Source organism: Vespula vulgaris, chromosome 17, assembly GCF_905475345.1.
Source record: "Vespula vulgaris chromosome 17, iyVesVulg1.1, whole genome shotgun sequence".
Lineage (NCBI taxonomy): Eukaryota > Metazoa > Arthropoda > Insecta > Hymenoptera > Vespidae > Vespula > Vespula vulgaris.
In genome coordinates this window covers 1,756,031-1,780,369 of record NC_066602.1, presented here as the reverse complement: position 1 = coordinate 1,780,369, position 24,339 = coordinate 1,756,031, and the positions used below count along the sequence as shown (strand labels likewise).

Genomic DNA, 24,339 nt, shown 5'->3' with positions numbered 1-24,339 from the left:
TATTATTCTGAATCGTTCCTGTTTTGAATATTACTTGGACACTCACAGGAACTTGCTCGTAAATGGTTTAATCAACTTCCGCGGATGGCTCGGAACATCTCTTATATTGACTCGAGCATGCGTTGTTTCGTTTAACACCCTCTTTTCCATATATTCACGAGGGTAACATCCCCGATTATCTCTTCACAATGTTTTCAATAATTTTGAATCGAAATTATTATAAACGGGAAATTTCTTTTTGCTTTTATTTCTTTTTTTTCTTTTTGATTCTTTTTTCTCCATTTGATTCCCCATGTGGTTCTCCATACTCATATCTTTTCGATCATTTCACTATGTAAAAATCGAATTGCGTTTATCTTCTTTTCGAGGAGGAAAATTGTTTTGGCATTTAATTATTCATATTTATTTATTTTGTGCGAAGAGAATGTTGACATTACCAAGAAAGTAGAATTCAGAATATTGTATTTAAAAGGAATGGTAATCTCAAAGAAAATCTCTTCCTACAATATTTATAACTTATGATTTGTGCGATGTAAATCGATTGATCGAATAACGATGACTAGAAAGAAATATTACAGATCTCTACTATTTTGGGGGAAGTATTATATAAATGATTATTATATGTACGCTTATTCAGATATTTAACCATCCGAGTATAACATTTGAATAATACTAAGTAAATAAGAAATATTATGTTACTAGAAATATAATGAAGTCGTTGCTATACTCGGTTATACGTAATGAGAAATAAACGAATCGAGAAAGACAATACTTTCCGAGGAAAAATTTAATTTGGATCATAATATAAGAAGTATTTGATAACTCGAAGTATAATAGGACCATTTTTTGAAATTTTCCAATCGGGAATAAATTTTTAGAAAGAAGTATTCGTTCGTATGAAAGAACTAAATTAGTCGTGATGAAATCAATCTGCAAATTAAATAATGCATCTAAATAGATAATTAAAATACACTGCTAATTGTATTATCGAATTCTCTGCTTGGTTTAATGAGAGCAAAACAAATGAAAAAATACCTTTCTTCTTGTCAAAATAAGGGAGGAGATATACGTACGTATGCTCTCAGAATCGCGCACGTATTCCCGCCTACAGAACCTAGCGCACATGAGCGAATACAAGAGCGCAGTTGCTTGGAGAGAGATAATAACAAATCCTTCAACAGGGAAGTACTTGACGATACTTATAGAAGAAAGTAATACGTACATGCATTTTAATTAAATCCCAATCGACAGGTATTTGCGCTACGTAGTAAATTAATTCGGCCAAATACCTATATTTCTGAAAAACGTTCATTATATATTATTTTTAAGCAAATGACGTGAATATTCTGACAAACAATTTGGGACATAGAACCAAACACTTCTTCTCTTTTTAATTATGTTGAATAATAATATAAACTGACGATATAAAGGATGACACGGCGAGATAAACGTACACTACATATTAACGCATAATTTAAAAGTGTTTCCGGGCTAATACTATTATCCCGAAGAACGGTGAAAACTTTGATCGTATATGCAGCTTTGATCATTTTCAATGATAAAGCTGCCTGAGTACCATTTCAGTCCCTTTTTAATCCAGATTCCGTTTGCAACGGCAAACAGCCATTCGACTAATCTCTTCCACAACACTCCATTATATCCTCTATCTAAAGCCGCTTACCTTTGAATCCTTTCAATAAAATATATTCCGTCTCCTCGTACCACCATTCGAAGAAAGCTTTCTAAAACAGCGCCATAATAATTTCGTCAAGGATCGTCATTCCCACCATAATAAATACGTAAAACGTAATAACTCTGTTTGCTCGGCAACTTCTCGGACGTTAGTTATCAGCAAATCGATGGTAATTTGTTGCGCAAAGATGATCCTTCGACTTACATAATATAATATACCATAACTGTGAAAGTAACTAATATATTGTAATGATATTTGATTTATATGAATTTGTAGATATTGAGAAGCATATTTCTGTACAAAATATTATCCATTATAATTTTCTATGATATCTATGATAAACTTTGTAGCATTTTCATTCTTATCATCACCTATGAGATTTCTTCGTTTTCATATTCGGTGGTATCACTATCACTGCTATCCTTTTCTTCCGGATTTATATTTATTCTTTCTTCTTCCAGATACTTGTCTTTTCGGAATTCCTCTTCACTACTTATGTTTTATATCATGAGACTCAGTCGTTTGTACACTTTGCCATTCTCCTAATAAAAAAAAAAGAATGAGTAAATAAATGGGTTGTTGGGTAATTATGTTTTACGAAATTACGAAATGATATATATCCGAAGAATATTAATTTTCTGATTTTCTGACTTATTAGTCCAGGGATCTATCTATACTCTTCGAAGCTTCAATAAGAACTGATTTTAGCTTTGAAAATTTCTTTCTCCAGTTTTAGGATCGGTTGTTTATTTCATTAAATTTCACTATATATACAAATTCTTCTTAATACTTTCCTTAAGCGGATCAACCAAAGGCTCAGACTGTCGTGAAAGTTCTTCCCATGTTCTTTTTCGTAAAATCGACTGATATTCTTTTCATATAACTTAGTAATTGGACGATTTTTTGATTTATATTCTTGTGTCGTTTCAATAAAAACCTTCAGAGAAACATGAGTTTCTCAAAAAGATGGAAACAGTGATTCCTCCATGATCATTAAATAAATCTGACGTTGTCCCGGAGAAGAAATACGTAAAAGGGAAGAAAGTAATATTACGAAAAAAAAAAAAAAATGAGTAAAGATTTTATCTGAAATCATATTTTATATTACTACTGCGTAATAAACAAAAGGATGTCTTTGTTAACTTAAGCAATATGTATTTCTATACAAAAAGAAAAGGTAATATTTGAAAACAATGTTTTCAAGGAATATGGAAATAAATATAACTTCCGACGAAGAAATTTTTTTACAAGAGATTTGACTAAAGGAACTACATAGTATCATTCATATCTGATAGTAATATAACACTATTTTTAAGTATAACTTGGATTTACGAAGAGGAAACATTAAGAATTTCATAAACGAATTAACAAATAATTCAAAGCAATATAACGTTAATAATTACAATAATTATTAATAATAGTTAATTATATCATAATAATTACAGTTTACGTGACATTTTCAAGTAAAAAAGAAATGAATAATAGTCAATTTTGCAAGATTCATTAGTTAATCTCTCATATACTTCTGAGATATAAAAAGAAGACTACCTAACTAAAGGAGAGTAGAAATTGTTAGCTAAGGAATTGAAATTTAATGATTGAATGTTATCTATAGAAGTCACTCTTTCGTTAACTTTTCAAAAAATACCATGTAAGTGAATATCATATATTTACATACTAAAAATAATTGCTATCTGTATATACTTCAGAAGTCCTAAAGAATACTTTCACAAGCAATCAAACTGTATATACGATTTCACTATTCTTACTAGCTATTCTTTTTTATCATCGATATTAGATAAATTTATCAGTAGCCATCGATATTAGATAAATTTATCAGTAGCCATCAGTAGCATATCGTAGTATACAATTATTACAAAATTCCAATTTTATATTATGGAAATGAAAATGATTTTTTTTACCTATACCATTTTAATTATTAATTAAAATGCGTTTGGAAGAAGTTGCTGTAACATATAAAAGGAATCATCTGATTTATTTCTGGTAATTATACAATTAAAATGAATGAATTTGTATCAAAAGTCTTAACTAATTTACGAATTTTTAATTATTTCGGAGATATACGAGGCGAAAGCAGTTACAATAGCCCAGAAATATTGCAATGGAGTCGAATTGACGGATATCTGAATTGTAATTACTTCCAAAGAAGATACACGAATTTCAGCTACGCTCAACGTGCTAATTAATATGCGACATTCAAAGTGAAACATATTTACATTGGTACTTCCTGTTCTGTCATACATCCGACGATACGTCCTACTAGGATAGTATAAATGCCCCACCATCAACCAGATCGGGATACGAGAACGTTTTCCTCTGTGGTCTTATATCTAAATGGTAAATAAATACATGGTGTGTTTATCGAGCGGTAAGATATTTTCATTATTTAATATAAAATCTATATCATAGGTATATTTTATAATAATTTATTGAATTTTTACACAGATTTTACGAAGTCGACGAGAGTGTTTCTATTGATAATTAAATTTATTACAAATCCTCCAAATGGTATGGAAGATAAATTGACGAGAGAAGCACCTAATTACCCGGTGTATGGAAACAACGTGTTGCCATTGCTAGGGCATTACTATAGCAACCATCGACTTTAACATTGGATTTTTATAAACAAGGTACGAAGAGATCAGATATAAGTAACTTGTCACGTATATTGTCCAATTTTCTATATGAATTTCATCTTTTATAATATAGTACATTGGATTGAAGTGTACATTTGGATAGTACATTTGATTCCGTGAAAGCGGAAGAGTGGTTCAAGAAGAAGTTGAAAAATCTGACCGAAGAAAGAACACCGTTAGCTGTTGCTCATAGATTAAGTGTTCTTAAATCTTTTGATATTGGTAGATTGCAACATGATGTTACCATAGAGGTAGGTTTGATACTGAATAATCACTATATTACATGTTTAATTAATATGTTTATTTATTGGAAACTAGATTGGATTACAATTTCGCTAAGTAGATACATGTCGAAAAACTTTAAACGGAAATGAAAGTAGTTAATTTTCTTATCGTAAATAATTTCTTCGAAGAAAATGTACATTGAATTTAAGTTTATCGTAATATATCGAAGTAAGGAACAAACATTTTCTTATAAATACAAATACATAGCAGTATAATTCCTTAAATAGAGAGTATATGGAAGTTTATTTCAGTTAACTGTAATACTACATTTATATACACATACTATACGTGCTTAATGAGTATCTTAACTTCATAATATATATCATAATACTTTCGCCTATAATTTAATTCGTATATCTCTAAAATAGATCCAAATTCGTAGATTCGTTAAGACTTATTAAAGTCATTCGTTCATTTCAATCGTATAACTACCGAAAATAAATCAGATGAAGCCTTCTAAATGCTACAGCAACTACTCCTAAATGCAACAAAATAATTAAAATGCTATGAATCCAGAGAATCACTTTTATGACTATAATATAGAAATGAAATTTTCTACTAGTCAATCGTGTTTCACTAGATATTACTACTTGTAAAACTGTTTGACACATATGACCACTACGGTTTATTTCGCGTGCGCCATGTCAGTTGGGATAAAAATCCCATGTCTTAACATTAATAGACCTTTCTAGATTCTAATTCTATAACTAGAACGCATGGGGATAAAAAATTTCCCCTCTCCTATAGTTACGTAATTATATTTTATGGTTTTTTATTATTTTATTATTATTATTTATTATTTATTATTTATATATTTATTAATTTATTATTTCATTATTATTATTTATTATTTATTATTATTATATTATTTTTTATTATTTTTTTATTTTTTATTTATTATTTATATATTTATTAATTTATTATTTCATTATTATTATTTTGTTATTTTTTATTTATTATTTATATATTTATTAATTTATCATTTTATTATTATTATATATTATTTTACGTCACATATATGGTTTCCTAATATTACCTTCCCCTCTTTACCGTATTTCCCCTCCGAGAGAACCCCTCAGTTAGTTAATCAAGAAATGGTCAAATAAACAAGTAATATGAAAAGTATATCAGTCGATTTTACGAAAAAGAAGTACGTTCATAACGGTCTGAGAGCTTCTCTAAACCACTTAAAGAGAGCGATAAGGACTTGTCTGCAATGGTACGCGAGTACGCCTCGAACGATGCAGTGATATTTGATGGAGTGAACAAGCAATCATGAAACACAGGAGAGATTTGCGAAGCTGTACTTGTTTCGTATCGAAACATCTAGTGGAATAGATAGATAACTGGACTAATAAGTCAAACAATCATAGAAGTAATATTCTTTCGGCTTATATCCTTTCGTGATTTCGTAATATACAATTAGAGACTACCAATCCGTTTACTTACTTATTTCTTTTACATTAAGAGAATGGCAAAATTTCCAAACACGAGTAAGTTTCGTGCCATAAGTATTATCGAAGGGGAATTTTGGATTAAAGACAAACATTAATACAGACATGTTAGAAAAAAGAAATACTAATCGGGAAGAAAACGATAGGAGTGATAGTTATTACATCCAACAAAAGAACGAAAAGACTTCACACATAATGCGAGGGGATGAAAATGTTGGAAAAGAATTGATCCAACATTTATCATAGACATCGTAAAAAATTATAAAAAACAAAATTTTGATTTTTTTGCAAAAATATATGATCCTCCATGTCTACAAATTCCCCTGTTAACAAGTATTGATCGGCATTTAACGATTTGCTCGTTGAGGAATACCTTCTCTCCTACCTATCGTTCAGCACCATCATATTGAACGATTTATTCTACCCTTCTCCGTGCACATGCGCGTTTACGTGCTCCAGTCAAGTGGATGGAAATGAGTGCGCGTGATTGCGTACATCTCCTCTCTTATTTTGAAAACAAGGATGGTATTTTTTCATTAGTTCTCCCCTCATCAAACCAAGCAGACAATGCGATAATACGATTAGCGGTATAATTAAATTATCTATTTAGCTGTATGATTTCATTTGTCTTTAGCGGATCGATATACCACGGCTGGTATGATTCTTCCATATGAACGGATAAATTGTTCCGGAAAGTTACTCCCTATTGGAGAATGCAAAACAATAATACCATTACACTTCTAATTACCTAATATTTCGTATATTATGTTCCAAATCAATTGGTTCCTAAGAATGTAGGCTATTGCTCTGCAAAATAAGTAAGCTTATTATTAAACAATGAATCTAAATAGCTTATTAAATTATACAGCCAATCTCCTATTGTTTGCTTGGTCTGATGACAGGAAAACAAATGAAAAAATACTTTACTTATCAAAATAAGGCAGGCGTTCTACGTACACACGCACATTCAATGCAAACCACTCGACCCGATGCCGATAGACGCGCAAAAGAGCACACGTACATGGAGAGAGATAATGGAGAAAGGTTTAAACGAAAGTACTTGACGATAAATATGGGAGAACATATACGGACATCCTCTATCACGAAATTTCTTTCACATCATACTAAATGGGTAATTAGAGCTACGCACCAAATTATTTCGTCCAAATTTCAATATTTAAGAAAAACTCTAATTAAGTATTACGAATATTTTTTATGTATATGTCGTGAATATAGAATTCAGTACTTCTCCCTTTTTAATTATATCGAATGGTTATTTAATTTAAATCGATGGAATAACAATGACGTTACGTGGACTTTCTATTTCACGTATAATTTAAAATTATTCCCCTGCTAATGGTATTACTTTGAAAAAAGATGAATCTTTTGATCGTCCCTGTCTGTTCAATTAATTTGTATGATAAACCTCCCTCAGTTTCATTTTAATTCCCCTGTGATCCTTACCCCGCGTGGAACATCGGACGGCTCATCGACAAATCTTTTTGAGCACAATCGCTTATACCCTCTAGCTAAAGCTGCTCACGATTAGATGCTTTGAAGAAGATAAATCCCTCCCATTATTTCGTACCATTGTTCCAAGCTTTATAAAACAGCGCCATATTGGTCTTTCGAAACTTCGTCGTCAAGCACGTATGTATTTTCTTCTTTTTCCTCTTCCTAGGTATTCACAATCACATAATGCATACATAAACAATAGCTAACGATGTTCCTTCCTTTGCTAGAATTTTCAACCTCCTCTTGAAACACTCTTCTGCTTCAATATGCTTCAATAATGCTGAACAATAGAAATATTTTCGTCGCCATGATAAAATCTCTGTAAAAATTCAATAAATTATTCTACAATATACTTATGATAAGATTTTATATTCCATATTATACTTTAAAAAAAAAAATTATATATTATCTCTAAAATATCTGAACATTCGATAAAGATAGCACTGTTTGATTTACCATTGAAATATAAGACTGAAGAGGTAAACGTTTCCATTTCCTACGCTCGTTAATGTTCCGACATTTCTACTATCCAAATAGAACGAATCGTCGGATTTGAGGAAAAACAGGAAGTACCAATGGAAGAGCGTTTCAATTCAGATGTCAAATGTTTCATGATCATATTAAGCTTACTTGAAATCCATATATCTTTTTTGGATGTAGAATCCAGATATCGTTCAATTTTGATCCTTTGCAATACTTCGGAGCTGTTGGAATTGCTTTTGCCTTCGTTTAGTCTCGTATATCTCTGACATAATTTAAATTTCGTAAATTAGTTAAGACTTAGGATAGACGTTCAATTGTTCATTTAATTATGCAGCCATCAAAGGTAAATTGGGTTACGCCCATTTAAGTCAGATAAAGTACCTTTTCTGAAAGGCAACAAAATAATAATTAGGATGGCATTGATTACGAAAATCTGTTTCATTACCACAATAGAAATGAAATTTTATAATAAATTATATACTAATGACTACTGATAAATTTACTTTATATCGATTACGAACAAACGACTAGTGAGAATTAAGAAATTGTTAGTACTGTTTGAACAGCTTGTAAGTTTCTTTTGAGACGAAAGAAATATATATGCGATAATTTTATCATTTACTTGCGTATTACTCCTTCAAAAATTATTGAGAGGATGACTTCTGCAGGAGAATTTCTTCCGCAAACCGCCATGTCGGGTGACTAGCTAATTTCTGAGGCGTGGCTCGGTGGAAGGAGTTATTATATTCTATGCAGTTAATCAATACCACGTATTATGTGAAAGAAAGAGCCGAAATGTCGTGGGTCGGAAGTTAGTAAGCAAAATTTCTCAACGATACTTCCATTAACTGGACAAATAATTTTTCTTTTTTTGTTTCTGATCTTTTCTTTTTTTCCCACCTTCTGTTCTTTACAATTTACAATTAGAAATTAACTAAAGAATTTTGATAATCGACTATTAATATTTTTCCCTGTTTTATCGTTTAAAATATTTAAAAATATATATAAATATCCAGCAAGAAATATTGCTTGAAAATTAGTTTCGTAAAATTACCTTTTGTTTTCTTTGTATTATTTAAGTTAGCAAGCTTCTCACTTTTTTTATTACATAATGACGAAGAATATGGATTTACAGAAAATCATTGGTTATATTTATTTTACTTTTCGTATTATTGAGTTGAAAGCGGTTTACGCCAGTCAATGAAAACTTCTTATTCCGTGGTCGAACGTTCCGTAAGAGATGAGAGTGGGGGGAAACAGATTTGTGGACCAATCTCTTTCAATTCGACTGAATGTTGACATTTCCTATTGACTCCTATATCTAGTGATCCACATTACAGAACTGCATATTGTGATAAACGCGTCTGCTTCGATCAATTCATCGCGCCGTATGAAGCGTTAATATTAAATGAAAAGGAATTAATTATATTGTTGAAATTTTCTCATAACAAAAATATCTTGTGAGCGTTATTACCCAAATTTTTTTATTTCCATCTGTAAAAAACGTCGGCCAAAAATGTTATTTATGAAAAACAATATTTTTTTCCGATTTCTTTTTTCCATAATAAAAATTTGTATAATCGGCGAAGTGATCAGCATGAGAAGTATCTAATCCTCCTTTGAAATTTTCAGTTTTTCGTTACAGTTCATCGACAGTGACGGGATAATTCATATTATAGGCCGAATTTTTAAAAATGAGAAAAAAAATACATATGCATATATCTCCGTCATGTAGAGCATACATTGAATTACAGATAGGTCGGAGAAATTGTATTATCTAAAATTCTCAACGTCTTCCAAAATTTTTTTAGGGCTTCTAGAGAATACCATAAATGTTCCTGCAGGAATCAATAACAAGACATTTCCTTTTGAAACATCGTTATTGTCCCTAACTTACTCGTAATACCTTCTTTTATACCGTGCTCGTTAGGTGATCGATAATAACCAGAAAGAGAAATAAGAAGACAACATTATTAAAGGTCATTACGACGAACCTTCTCGATCCCGATGTAGTATTGTTTTATAAAGCTCGAACGGTGGTAGGAGGCTAGGAAATATCTCCCTTCAAAGGATCCAAAGGTAAGCTGCTTCGTTAAGAGGATATAATCGATTGCGTTCAGAAGGTTCGTCGAAGAGACGTCCGACGGTACACGCAGATCGTGGGTCAAAGTGGAATGTTTTCTCTAATGGGGAAATATTCCTTCGTAGAAAAGAAGATTTCATTCCGGAATCCTCTTTGATTCCATCTTGTTCCACCCTCAGACGGATTCAACGCAGTCGAGAAGGGAAAATAAGGATATATAATAACGTTGACAGTGTTTTTGAATATCGAACTAATGTTAATTTGGATAGCAATTGGCTAGAAAATTATATGTACCGTAATAATGTTTATTTCAATGCCATTCGGGTGATTAGGAACGATAAGGAAAATCTCAGGGCGATTCAGAAGGATACCAAAAAGGAAGTTCTGCGAATCAATTTTGAAGAAAATGGAGAAGAGAATGATGATACAGGGGATGAAGAATGCGAAGGTGAGGATAAAGATGAGTCACATTTCCATTTAAGTCGAATTTCTTGGAAAATAATGTCAATAATGATAATGTCAATATATCGAAGTGAAGATTCGTGCAACTTTAAATTGCTCTGTCCGCATATTTCATTGTTATTAGAACTAAACGATTTACACGGTGGTACAGAAAAAAGTGGTCCTTAAAAAATTTCGATCTCTTTGATATTTTATATTTGTTAAACATACTTCAAAATCATCTGAAGATATTAAAAACGTTCAATTAATCTTTTAATATACTTTTTAAGATTCCTATCTATTTATCACAATATTTGAGTTTATATTCAGAATTTTATTTCTATCAGAAAAATACGTCAAAATCACTTTCAAACCATCTGAAACAGACTATCGCTTCAAGCAAGCGGAAGATATGATAATTCCAAAAAGAAACTAATACGATTATTCACGAAAACATCCGATACCGGTTCCATTGTCGATATGTATCTCTCAAAGATTCTGCATTTGCCTCTTTGTACTCTCGTTCTCCTTGAATCATGTATCTCTATTCTAATTGACTAACTGACCGAAAAGCCAGCAATTCAACTAGTATCAGCTAAGAAAATCAACCCACATGTTAGAATCGTCAATGGGTAGTATTAGAGTCAATAGGGAGAGCATACACGGTATAACATCATGGAAGAGGTAACAGCTGCACTACGGTCGGCTCTATATACGATCATACGATAAAATTGTAAAAATGTATAAACAAACATACCACAAATCCGGTAACACTAATTATATTTTCTTTTCTGTTCAATATTATACAATAATATACCGAAGAAGAATTGCACAGTGTGAAATATAGTGTAAAATAATAATCAAGAGCTATACAACTTTCTATCGTATGTTATAAAACGGTATATCCTAGTATTAAACACGAAATTATATAATAAGATCTGTAATGTAGCGTCTCGAATGTAGGTCATATATATGTATATAGAAGTATGAGATTATCTAAAACATGGTAAATGAAAAAAGTCCGATGAAAATAAATCCTTGCGTTGATATTAAACGATATAAAATTCAAATATGGTCAATCTATCCGAGTGCGTATTTTCTAAAATGATATAAATGATTTTCATTATCGTGACTGACTGGGAGCAATTATATTATTCTGGATCAACCCTCTTCAGAATCTCCTAGAAACTTGCTTGGACGAGAACATCGACTCAATTCAGAATAAACGGCTTTGCATCTACATATAGGTAGTAAGGTCTCTAATTGGTGGAGCGAGCATTGTTTCCACTAATTATTTTTCGTATATTAACGAGGGTATCATCCCTAGTAATTCCTTCCAAATGTTCCCAATAATTTCGGATCCTTACTACAGTAAAGTGGACATTTCTTTTTAGGTAGATGCATTCATTTCCCGTTTTGAATCTTTTCACTTCTTTTGATTCTCTCCATTCCTTTCAGTCACTTTACTTTGTAAAAATTTAATTTTATATAACCTCTTTTGGGGAAGGAATTTTTTTTGGTACGTAATTATTGATACATACATATTTTTCTTGACGAAATGTGTTGGAATTACGTAGAAAGTAGGATTTAAAAAGTGTATTTCGAAGGAAAGTAAATTTCAAGAAAAGGCTGTCTTTCTACAACCTTTATCACTTATATTTTGATATAATAATAAATATGATAATAATAATAGCAATAATAATGATAATATTAATAAGTATAATTAACCTCTATCATGTTGGGGGAGTTATTATGTCCTTGTTAAATTACTGTTTTAATTACTCTTATTGAGAAATGAAAACATTCCAACAATATATTCGAAAAATATGAATATCATGTTAATAGGAATACAAGAAAATTATTCTTATACTCAGTTATACGCAATGAAAAATAACCGATTGGAGGAATTTAACATTTTGCTTCGAGAAAAACACAGTGAAGGAATTATTGAATAATTAGGAGTATAATTTGATAATTTTTTAATTTCTCCAATCGGAAGGAAATTTTTAGAAAAATGTAGACGTTTGAATATAAGGACTAAATTATTTACGAGGTACATCGCTCTATAAAAGACCTAACAGGGTAATTAAATCATTTATCTAAGTAGATAACTGAAGTATACAGGTAATCGTATTATCCAAATGTCTGCTTAGTTTGATGAGCGGAAAACAAATGGAAAAATTCCTTTCTCAATTCCATACGAAAGGAGATATAGGCACACACGCCCATAGGATCGCACAATCATCCCGTCCACTTCAATACGCCCTCGCGCAGGCAAAAGTACACACACGGATGGATAGAGACAATAATAATTATTCAGTATGAAGGTATTTGACAATAAGTATGGGGGAACGTATTACCTGCAAATCATTTACCTCGAATCGACCGTTAACATGAGAATTCGAGCTATGCCGCAAATTAATTGCTTCAAATCCCTATATCACTATAGGTATACATTAAATATTATGAATTTTATTTAAGTAAGTATCGTTAATATTATGGTAATCCATTTGGAGCATTTAATTAAACGTGTCTTTTCTTTTAAATTACATTAAATAATTATTTAAACTGACTATGATAACCAGTTTAATTGTTAGTTTACTAAATAGATAAAATAATTATTTAAACCGGTATAACGTTGACTTGATAACGCAAATGTACACTGAATATTCGACGCATAATTTAAAAGTGTTCCCTGGCTAACACTAATATCCCGAAAAACGATGTAGCTTTTGATCGTCCCTACGTGCTGAATTATTTTGCAAAATATACCTCCCTCAGTAGGTATTTCATTTCAAGTCTCTTTGATCCATGTTGCGCGTGCAACGTCGGACGACCCTTTAATAAATCTATCTGTCGATAAATCTATATTTATCGAGAAATTCATTTCCCCCCAATACATATCGAATTAAGCCTTTCCGAGTCATTCAATCGCGTAGTTGGATATTTTGATTGACTTATGTAAAAGAATTAAAATACGTAAAAGAGATAAAGACGATATTAGGAGAAAACATGTGATAAATGATGTTCAATGAATCCATGTTCTTTATTAATGCGTTATAAAAAAAGACAGATGTGTAAAAAAGAGATTGTTATCTTAAGTAACAGAAAAAGAACAGAAAGTAATTTAAAAAAAAAATTGTCAAACATTATTCATTGTTCCAAATTAATTCTTATTCATAAATATTTTAACGACAATAACAGGAAGAAATATATTTGCCAATTTTCAGAATTCTGTAATTACTTTTAATTTCAAATTGTAAAGAGAAGAAGTGGAAAAAAGAAACGAAAGAAATTCATTTCCTCCAAGCGTACGACCAACTTGGTTCTTTCCATATATTGATTAATTTACGCCAAGTGTAATAACCTTGCGCAGAGGGCGCCCTCGTGGTCTCTCAGTTAACAACCCAAGCGACGGCGGGGTATAAATACCGCCGTTCGGTGGATGGTGGTGAAGCAGCAAGTCATTCCTCCGGTGGTTGTCGAACTAGTAATACGCAAGCGAGTGTGGTATAAGAAATATTCTTTCGTGCATGATTCATACGTGTCAGACATCAGTTATACAAGTTATTTAGGCGGTGGAAACTTAATCTTACTAGTCATTTGTCTATACTATCAATACAAGGTAAATTTGTTAGTAGTTAGTACTTTGTGATTTATTATAAAATTTCAAGTATACATTATGGAAATGAAACTGATTTTCGTTATAAATACTATCTAAATTATTGTTTGTTGCATTTCGGAAAAGGTACTGTATATCGCTTAAAAGGATGAAACAAAATTTATTTTTGAGGACATTACAATTAGATGAACAATTGAATGGCTTCCGTAAGTCTTAACTAATCTACGAATCTTATATTGTTTCAGAGATATACTAAGCCAACCAAAGACGAAATCAGTTCCGATAGCCTTGGATCTAATCCAAAGGAACCGAATCGATTTATATTTGAATTGTAATTCCAAAAAAGATAAAAAAATTTCAACTACGTTCCACCAGATAAAACAACATTGCACATCCAAAGTGAAACACATATACATTGACACAACCTGTTCTTCTGTACATCAGACGATACTTCCAACATGGAGATTACAATTGCCAGACCATCAAGGAGATTAATATATGCAAACATTTTCCCTCTTATATTTGTGTTTAAATGGAAAATCAATCAACGCTGTGTTTATTTAATGGTAAGATATTTTAGAGATAAGATAAATTATTTATTCTAAAATGTAATGTGGAATATAAAGTCTATAACATATTTATTTATTTTATAATAATTTATAGAATATTTTTGTAGATCATATGCAGTCGAAGAAAGTATTATTATTTACAAGTGAATTTGTCTCAAATATTCTAATTGGTATGAATCCCAAATTGCAGTAATTATCTGGTATTTTCTATAATGTGGTAATGGAAGTTTTTAATAAATCTTATGCAAATATAATGCTAAATTGAAAGACTATTACCGGAATAATAGAATGATTAGTGATAAAGGTTCTTCAATCGTTTCTGTCATTTGTAAAACTGGTGTTTGACATATATGATAGCTGGGGATTATTTCGCGTATGACACACACTTGCGTATTACTGGGTCGAAAATCACGGAAGGAATGACTTCCCCTGGTTAAGTTAATCCCATGTCGTCTCGTTAGAAGACCAAGATTCCTAGATTTTGATTTTCTAGTTTACTGATGAAAAATTTCTCCTCTCCTGTAACTATGTAGTTATATTTTTATTTCCCTTATGCACTTGAAAAATTTTTTCATAAATCTTGGAATCTTCTAACGAAATTGACAGTTATTTTTTTCTTTTTTAATTGCAATATGCACGTAAAACTGTAATTACTTATAATATAATTCATTATTATTAATAATTTTTGTATTAATAATTTCAAATTATTTTAATAATAATAGCAAAAACAATAAATATTGTAATTATAACATTAATTTCTTTTAATTTAATCGTAATATCATATACGAAATATGTAATGTTTCTTCTTTCGTAAGTTCAAGTTGTACTTAAAAATTGTGTTCTAATATTATTTGGTATTACTGAGATTACAATTTTCGTACTATGTAATTGGTATTGTAAAATATTCTGTTGTAGAAAAATTTTTTCGTAGGAAGTTACATCTACTTCCATTTTCCTTAAAAGCACTCTCTTCAAATAGCACCTTCTTATCTTGTAAACATATATATGTTGCTTAAGTTACCCTAGAATTCATTTCCGTTATTGCACGATAATAAAAAACAAATATTCGGAGAAAATCTCTTGTCATATTTCTTTGTTTCCTAGTATCACCATCTTCTCCTTCACGCATTTCCTCTTCGAGAGAACCACACAGTGAGTAAGTGATTTGGGCGGATCAAGTAATTGCACCGCTACATATTGGGATATCTGTGCGGCTTTGGAATTTTTTATTTAAATGGTAGTGTTAGCTCGGGAACACTTTTAAATTATGCGTTAAATATGCAGTGTACGTTTACCTACCCGTGTCATCGTTATACCGTCAGTTTATATTATTATTCAACATAAATGAAAAGAAAAGAAATGTTTGGTTCAATATTCCATATTGTTTGTCAGAATATTCATTTATTAAAAGTAATGATTATTGGAAGTCTCTCAGAAATATAAGAATTTGGGCGAGTTAATTTTTACGTGGCGGAAATACATTTCGATTGGAATATAATGAAAATGCATGTACACATTGCGTTCTTCCATACGTATCAAGTACCTTCGGCTTAAAGGATTTGTTATTACCTCTCTCCATGCACCAGTGCTCGAGTGTTCACTCATGCGCACTAGGCCATGTGGGCGGGAATACGCGCGCGGTACTGTGGGCGTGCGTACGTATATCTCCCCCATTATTTGGATAAGAAGGAAAGTATTTTTTCATTTGTTTTGCTCTCATCAAAAGAAGCATACAATTCGACAATACGAAAACCAGTGTAATTCAATTACGCTTTAGCTGTATTAATTAGTTTGCAGATCGATAAATAAGGACTAATTTAGTTCTTTCATACCAACGAATACTTTTTCCGAAAAATTTATTTCCCATTGGAAAATTTCAAGGAATGATCCAATTATACTTCGTGTTATAAAATACTTCGTATATTATGTTCCAAACGAAATAGTTCCACGGAAAATATTATCTTTCTCGATTCATTTATTTCTCATTACCTATAACCAAGTACAGCAACATAATCATTATATTTATTTCCTTATTTATTTATATATTCGTCAACATATTGATGAAGTATCTATATCTATTTGTGAATTATCAGGCATATGATTTAAAATAAAATAATAAAGAAAATTAAAAGATAAAACGTAATCAAACAAAAAATTTATATACAAAAAAGAAGATATTAAGAAAAAAAGCAGAGGAATATGTATCTGGAAAGTGTACCATCCCATATCGATTTCATATTTTCATATATTTGCCTTGTAACGATATGTGTAAACTCGACTATAGATAAATGTTTCGTCCCTCTTTCTTAAACAAATATTTGTTTTAATTTATTAAACAGGAGAGGATTAAAAAATAAATTTAAAGTAAATGGAGAAAAATTAAAATTAAGTACACGTATTCTTATAAGAGAATAATTTTACAATTTCAATTCACATTATTAATTATCCTGAAAACGGGTAATAAATAAATAATTCGTATAAATCACATTTCAACATAGGTCTTTGGAGAGAGATAATAGTAATAGGTTCAGTATGAAGGTACTTGACGATAAGTATGTGAGAACGTATTATGCACTTGCAAATCATTATACCTCGAAACATTCATGAACATGAGAATCTGTGCTATGCAGCAAATTAATTGGTCCAAATTCCTATATTACTAAAGATGTATATTAAATATTATAAATATTATTTAAGTCCGTGTCGTTAATATTATGATAACCAATATGGAACAATGATTTTACCGTTTCTTCTTTCATGAATTATACTAAATAATTATTAAAATTGGTATAACGTTGACAAGGTCACGCAAACGTACAGTGAATATTCGACGCATAATTTAAAAGTGTTCTCTGGCTGAAACTAATATCCCGAACAACGGCGGAGCTATTGATCGTCCCTACGTGTTGCATCATTTTGCACAGTATACCTCCCTCAGGTGCACTTCAAGTTTTTTTGATCCATGTTCCGCGTGCAACGCCGGACGACCCTTCAATAAATCTGTCTGTCGATAAATTAATATTCATCAAGAAATTCATTTCCAAATCCAATTAAGCCTTTCCGAGTCGTTCAATCGCGTAATAGGAAATTTTGATTGTCTTACGTAAATGGCGTCCAAATAAAATACGTTAAAGAGATGAAGTTGATATTAGGAAAGAAAAGTGACAAATGATTTTCTATGAATCCATATTCTTTCCTAATGCGTTATAAAAAAAGGCAGATGTGTAAAAAAGAGATTCTCATCTTCAGTAATAGAAAAAGAACAGAAAGTAATATTACAAAAAAAATTGTCAAACAATATTCTTTGCTCGGAATTAACACATAAAAATAAATATTTTTAACGACAATAACAGGAAGAAACATATTAGCCAATTTTCAGAATTCTGTAATTAATTTCTAATATCAAATTGCAAAGAGAAGGAGGGGAAAAAAGAAACGAAAGAAATTCATTTCCTCGTAACGTATGACCATCTTGGTTCTTTAGCTATATTGATTAACCTACATCAAGTATAATAAACCTGCGCAGAGCGCCATAGTGTTCGATCGATTATGAAACTGCTGGCGACGTGCGGGGTACAAGTACCGCCGTTCGGTGGACGGCGATGCGGCTGCAGGTCATTCCTTCGGTGGTTGTCGAACTAGTAATACGCGAGCGAGTGTGGTACAACAAATATTCGTTCGTGCATACTTCATACGTCCCAGAGATCAGTTATATAAGCAATTCAGGCAGTTGAAGCAATTTCTTCATTCTTACTAGTCATTTGTATAAGCTATCAATATAAGGTAAATTTGTTAGTAATGATTAGTTCGTGATTTATTATAAAATTTCAATTTTGTATTATGGAAATGAAACTGATTTTCGTGATCAATAATATCTAAATTATTGTTTCTTGCCTTTCGGAAAAGGTACTTAATATAGCTTAAAGGGATGTAACAAAATTTATTTTTGAGGATAATACAATTAGATGAACAATTGAATGGCTTCCGTAAGGCTTAACTAATCTATGAATTTTATATTGTTTCAGAGATATACGAAACCAACCGAGGACGAAAGCAGTTCCAAGAGCCTTGATGTATTGCAAAGGAGCCGAATTCACTTATATTTGAATTGTAATTCCAAAGAAGATACAAAAAGTTCAACAACGCTCCACCAGATTATATAACATTGCACATCCAAAGTGAAACACATTTTCATTGACACTTTCTGTACTTCCGTACATCCGACGATACGTCCTATTTGGATAGTACAAATCAAGCTAGACCATCAACGAGATTAATTTATGAAAACATTTTCCTTTCTACATTTATGTTTAAATGCAATCAATGCTGTGTTTATTGAATGGTAAGATATTTTAGAGATAAGATTAATTTTTCATTCTAAAATCTAATGTGGAATATAAAATCTATATGATATCTATATATTTCATAATAATTTATTAATATTTTCGCAGATTTTATGCAGTCGAAGAGTGAATTTATCACAAATATTCCAAATGGAATGAAACCCAAATTGGAGTAATTATCCGGTAATTTCTATAATATACAAATGAAATTTTTTAATAAATCTTATACAAATGGCTACTGCTGAATTTAAAGTATATTGATGGAATAATAGAATGACTAGTGATAATGGTGTTTCAACCGTTTTTATTGCTTATAAAGCTCGTCGTTCGGACGTATGAGAGCAAGGGATTATTTCGCGTATGACACACCCTTGCGTATTACTGGATCGAAAATCGTGGAAGGAATGATTTCACCTGGTTAAGTTAATCCCACGTCGTCTCGTTAGAAGACCAAGATTCCTAGATTTCAATTTTCTAGTTTGGGGATGAAAAATTTCCCCTCTCCTGTAACTATGTAGTTATATTTTTATTTGTTGCACTTGAATGACTTTATGCACTTATGAAATTATTTCCTAAAACTTGGCATCTTCTAATGAAATTGACAGTTATGTTTCTCTTTTTTAATTGATATATGCACGTAAAACTGTAATTATTTATAATATAATTCATTATTATTAATAATATTTGTATTAATAATTTCAAATCATTTTAATAATAATATCAAAAATAATAATTATTTTAATTATCAACATTAATTTCTTTGAAATTAATCATAATATCATATACGAAATATGTAATGTTTCTTCTGTCGTAAGTTCAAGTTGTACTTAAAAATAGTGTTCTAATATTATTTGGTAGTACTGATATTACAATTTTCGTACTATGTAATTCGTATTGTAAAATATTCTGTTGTTAAAAAATTTTTTCGTAGGAAGTTACATCTACTTCCATTTTCCTTAAAAACACTCTCTTCAAATAGCACCTTCTTATCTTGTAAACATATATATATTGCTTAAGTTACCCTAGAATTCATTTCCGTTATTGCACGATAATAAAAAACAAGTATTCGGAGAAAATCTCTTGTCATATATCTTTGTCTCCTAATATCACCATCTTCTCTTTCACGTATTTCCTATTCGAGAGAACCACAGAGTTAGTAAGTGATTTGGACGGTGATTGAAATGCTACTTCTTGGGAATACCGTGTTTCTCTGGAGTTATCTATTGAAATGGTATTATTATCCGGGGAACACTGTTAAATTATGCGTTTAGTATTCAGGGTACGTCCATCTATCGTTTCATCGTTATACCATCAGTTTAAATAATATTCAATAAAATTTAAAGAAGAAGTATATTATTTAATGTTCTCATATTGTTTATCAGAATATTCAGGTCATGTAATTAAAAATAATCAGTAACGGAGGATTTTCAGAAATATAAGTATTTGGACGAGTTAATTTATTACGTAGTAGAAATTCATTTCCATTGGGATTTAATGAAAATGCATGTACACATTGCGTTCTTCTATACGTATCGTCAAGTACCTTCGGCTTAAACGATTTGTTATAACCCCTCTCCATGCACTAGTGCTCGTTTGTTCACTCATGCGCACTAGGTCATGTGGGCGGGAATACGCACGCGGTACTGTGGGCGTGCGTCCGTATATCTCCTCCCTTATTTTGATAAAAAGGAATGTGTTTTTTCATTTATTTTCCTCTCGTCAAACCAAGCCTAATCCTCTTCGATTCACGTTATTAATTTTTCAAGAAACGAATAATAAATAAGTATTTCGTACAAATCATTTTTCAACATAGGTCTCATTTCTTGAAAAATAATGTCAACATATCAAAGAGAACACTGCAGTACCTTTAAATTGCTCCTTCCTAATGCATTATAGTTATTACAATTAAACGATTTTCACGTTAGCATGGAAAAATAGTAATCCTTAAAATATTTCGACCTCTTTGATATTATATTTTTGTTAAACATACTTCAGAATCTTCCGAGGATATTAAAAACGTTCAATTAATCTTTTAGTATAATTTCTAAGAGACCTAACTATATATTTAAATATTTGGGTCAACATTCAGAGTTTTATTTCTATCAGAAAAACATGTCCAAATCTACTTCAAAATCTCTGAAACGGATTTTCGCTTCAAGCAAGCGGAAAGTATGATCATCAAAAAACGAAAAGTAATAGGATTAATCACGAAAACAAACGATACCATGTCGATTGGCGATATGCATCCCTCGAGGACAAGTCGTTTCTCCGTTTGTCAATTTGCATTCTCGTTCTCATTGAATCATGTATCTCTATTCTAAGAAATCATGTTTCTCTATTATAACTGACCGACAAGTCAGCAATTCAATTAGTATCAACCAAAAAAATCAACGAACATGTTGGTCTCGACAATAGGCAGTATCATAGGTAGAGCAAACACGATAAAATATCATGGAAGAGGCAACAGCTGCACAACGATTGGCTCTACATACGATCATACAATTAAATCGCGTAAAGGTATGAACAAACATGTCCGAAATCGGGTAACTCTAATTACATTTTCATTTCTGTTCAACATTATACAATAAAATACACAAGAGGAAGTGCACAGTAGAAAATATAGTGGAAAATAATAATCAATAATAAACAGCTTTCTATGGTATATTATAAAACGTAGTTATATGATAGTATTAAACACGAAAATATATAGTTCGATCTATACTGTAGCGTCTCGAATATAGCTCATACATATCTATACAGAATTATGTGATTATCTAAAACATGATAAAAGAAAAAATCCTATGAAAATAAATTCTTGCGTCTATATTAAACGATATAAAATTCAAATATGGTTAATCTATCCGAGAGCATATTTTCTAAAATTATATAAATGATTTCCATTATTGTGACTGACTAGAAGATTTTATAGTATTCTCCATCATCCCTCTTCAGAAAATCCTACAAACATGTTTGAACGATTCCATTCGGAATAAACGCCTATTCATATACATATAGGTAGTAAGCTCTCTAATTGCTGGAGCGAGCATTGTCTCCACTAATTATTTTTCGTATATTAACGAGGGTATCATCCCTAGTAATTCCTTCCAAATGTTCCCAATAATTTCGGATCCTTACTACAGTAAAGTGGACATTTCTTTTTAGGTAGATGCATTCATTTCCCTTTTTGAATCTTTTCACTTCTTTTGATTCTCTCCATTGCTTTCAGTCACTTTACTTTGTAAAAATATAATTTTACATAACTTCTTTTGGGGGAGGGAATTTTTTTTTGGTACGTAATTATTCATACATACATATTTTTCATGACGAAAAGTGTTGGCATTACGTAGAAAGTAGGATTTAAAAAGTGTATTTAGAAGGAAAGTAAATTTCAAGAAAAGGCTGTCTTTCTACAACATTTATAACTTATGTTTTGATATAATAATAGATACAATAATAATAAGTATAATAATAATCATATTAATAAGTATAATTAACCTCTATTATAATGAGGGAATTATTATGTCCATGTTAAATTTAATATGCGCTTATTGAGAAATTAAAAGATTCCAGCAATATATTAGAATAATACGAATATCATGTTACTAGAAATAGAATAAAATTATTGTTATCCTCAGTTATACGCAATGAAAAGTAACCGATTGGAAGAATATAACATTTTGCTGCGAGTGAATTAATAGAAAAACACAGTGCAGGAATTATTGTATAACTAAAATTATAATTTGATAACTTTTTAAATTCACCAATCAGGAGTAAATCTTTAGGAAAATGTAGACGATATAATTCTACGAATCTACCTGAGAACTGAATTAGTCACGCGGTACATAGCTCTGTAAAAGACCTAATAGGATAATTAAATGTTCCATCTAAGTAGATAACTAAATTATACAAGTAATCGTATTATTAAATTGTCCGCTTGGGTTGACGAGAGGGAAACAAATAAAAAAATACCTTTCTCCTTTCCATAATACGAGAGGAGGTATAATCTCACTCCCTCATACGATCGCACAATCATCTCGGGCACTTGAAAACGCTAACGCAGGCGCAAATGTACATACATGCCTGAAGACAGATAATAATAATACGTTCGGTATGAACTTATTTGATGCTAAGTATGGACGTATTACTTGCATATCATTTACCTCGAATGAATCTTTACATGAGAATTCGAGCTCCCGAACAACGGTAGAGCTTTTTATCGTCCCTACGTGTTGAATCATTTTGCAAAATATACCACCCTCAGGTTCATTTAAAGACTCTATGATCCACGTTCCTCGTGCAACGTCGGACGACCCTTCAATAAATCTATCTGTCGGTAAATCTATCTTCATCGAGAAATTCATTTCCCCCCAATCCATATCCAATTAAGCCTTTCCGAGTCATTCAATCGCGTAATAGGAAATTTTGATTGACTTACGTAAATGGTGACCAAATAAAATACGTAGAAGAGATAAAGATGATATTAGGAAAAAAAAGTGACAAATGATTTTGTATGAATCCATACTCTTTACTAATGCGTTATAAAAAAACACAGATGTGTAAAAAAGAGATTCTTATCTTCAGTAATAGAAAAAGAAATGAAAATGATATTACAAAAAAATTGTCAAACAATATTCTTTGCTCCAAATTAAATCTTATACATAAATATTTTTAACGACAAAAACAGGAAAAAACATTTGGCAATTTTCAGAATTCTGTAATTTATTTCTAATTTCAAATTGTAAAGGGAAGGAGGAGAAAATAGAAAAGACAGAAGAGCATAGAAAAAAAGGATAATGATACATGTAATTGATAGAGATCAACAGAGAAATTCATTTCCTCATAGATTATGACCATCTTGATTCTTTCCATATATTGATTAATCTACGTCAAGTGTAATAACCCTGCGCAGAGGGTGCCATAGTTTTCGCTCGGTTAACATCCCAAAGCGTTGTGCGGGGTATAAATACCGCCGTTCGGAGGACGGCGATGAAGCTGTACGTCATTCATTCGGTAGTTGTCGAACCTTCTTACATTTATGTTTGAATGGAAGATCAATCAATGCTGTGTTTATTTAATGGTAAGATATTTAAGAGATTAGATATATTTTTTATTCTAAAATGTAATGTAGAATATATTATCTATATCATAGGTACATTTTATATTAATTTTTCAAACATTTGGCACATTGTATACA

At 31.0% G+C, this 24,339-nt stretch overlaps 4 long non-coding RNA genes across 4 annotated transcripts; 3 read left to right on the top strand and 1 right to left on the bottom strand.

Annotated features, from left to right (window-relative positions):
* The first annotated feature begins 3,561 nt into the window (after positions 1-3,561).
* Positions 3,562-4,572, top strand: LOC127070006 (uncharacterized). The gene is made up of 3 exons (XR_007783934.1): positions 3,562-4,082; positions 4,160-4,344; positions 4,424-4,572. It is a non-coding gene; the product is annotated as an uncharacterized LOC127070006 (long non-coding RNA).
* A 57-nt stretch (positions 4,573-4,629) lies between these two features.
* LOC127069989 (uncharacterized) lies at positions 4,630-9,156 on the bottom strand. The gene is made up of 4 exons (XR_007783902.1): positions 9,142-9,156; positions 8,710-8,835; positions 8,061-8,473; positions 4,630-7,923 (listed from the first exon to the last, which is right to left on the bottom strand). It is a non-coding gene; the product is annotated as an uncharacterized LOC127069989 (long non-coding RNA).
* Positions 9,157-14,054: 4,898 nt separating this feature from the next.
* LOC127069991 (uncharacterized) lies at positions 14,055-15,878 on the top strand. Its single transcript, XR_007783904.1, has 3 exons — positions 14,055-14,236; positions 14,479-14,799; positions 14,910-15,878. It is a non-coding gene; the product is annotated as an uncharacterized LOC127069991 (long non-coding RNA).
* Positions 15,879-18,406: 2,528 nt separating this feature from the next.
* LOC127069996 (uncharacterized) lies at positions 18,407-20,221 on the top strand. Its single transcript, XR_007783910.1, has 3 exons — positions 18,407-18,585; positions 18,828-19,144; positions 19,254-20,221. It is a non-coding gene; the product is annotated as an uncharacterized LOC127069996 (long non-coding RNA).
* Positions 20,222-24,339: the final 4,118 nt, after the last annotated feature.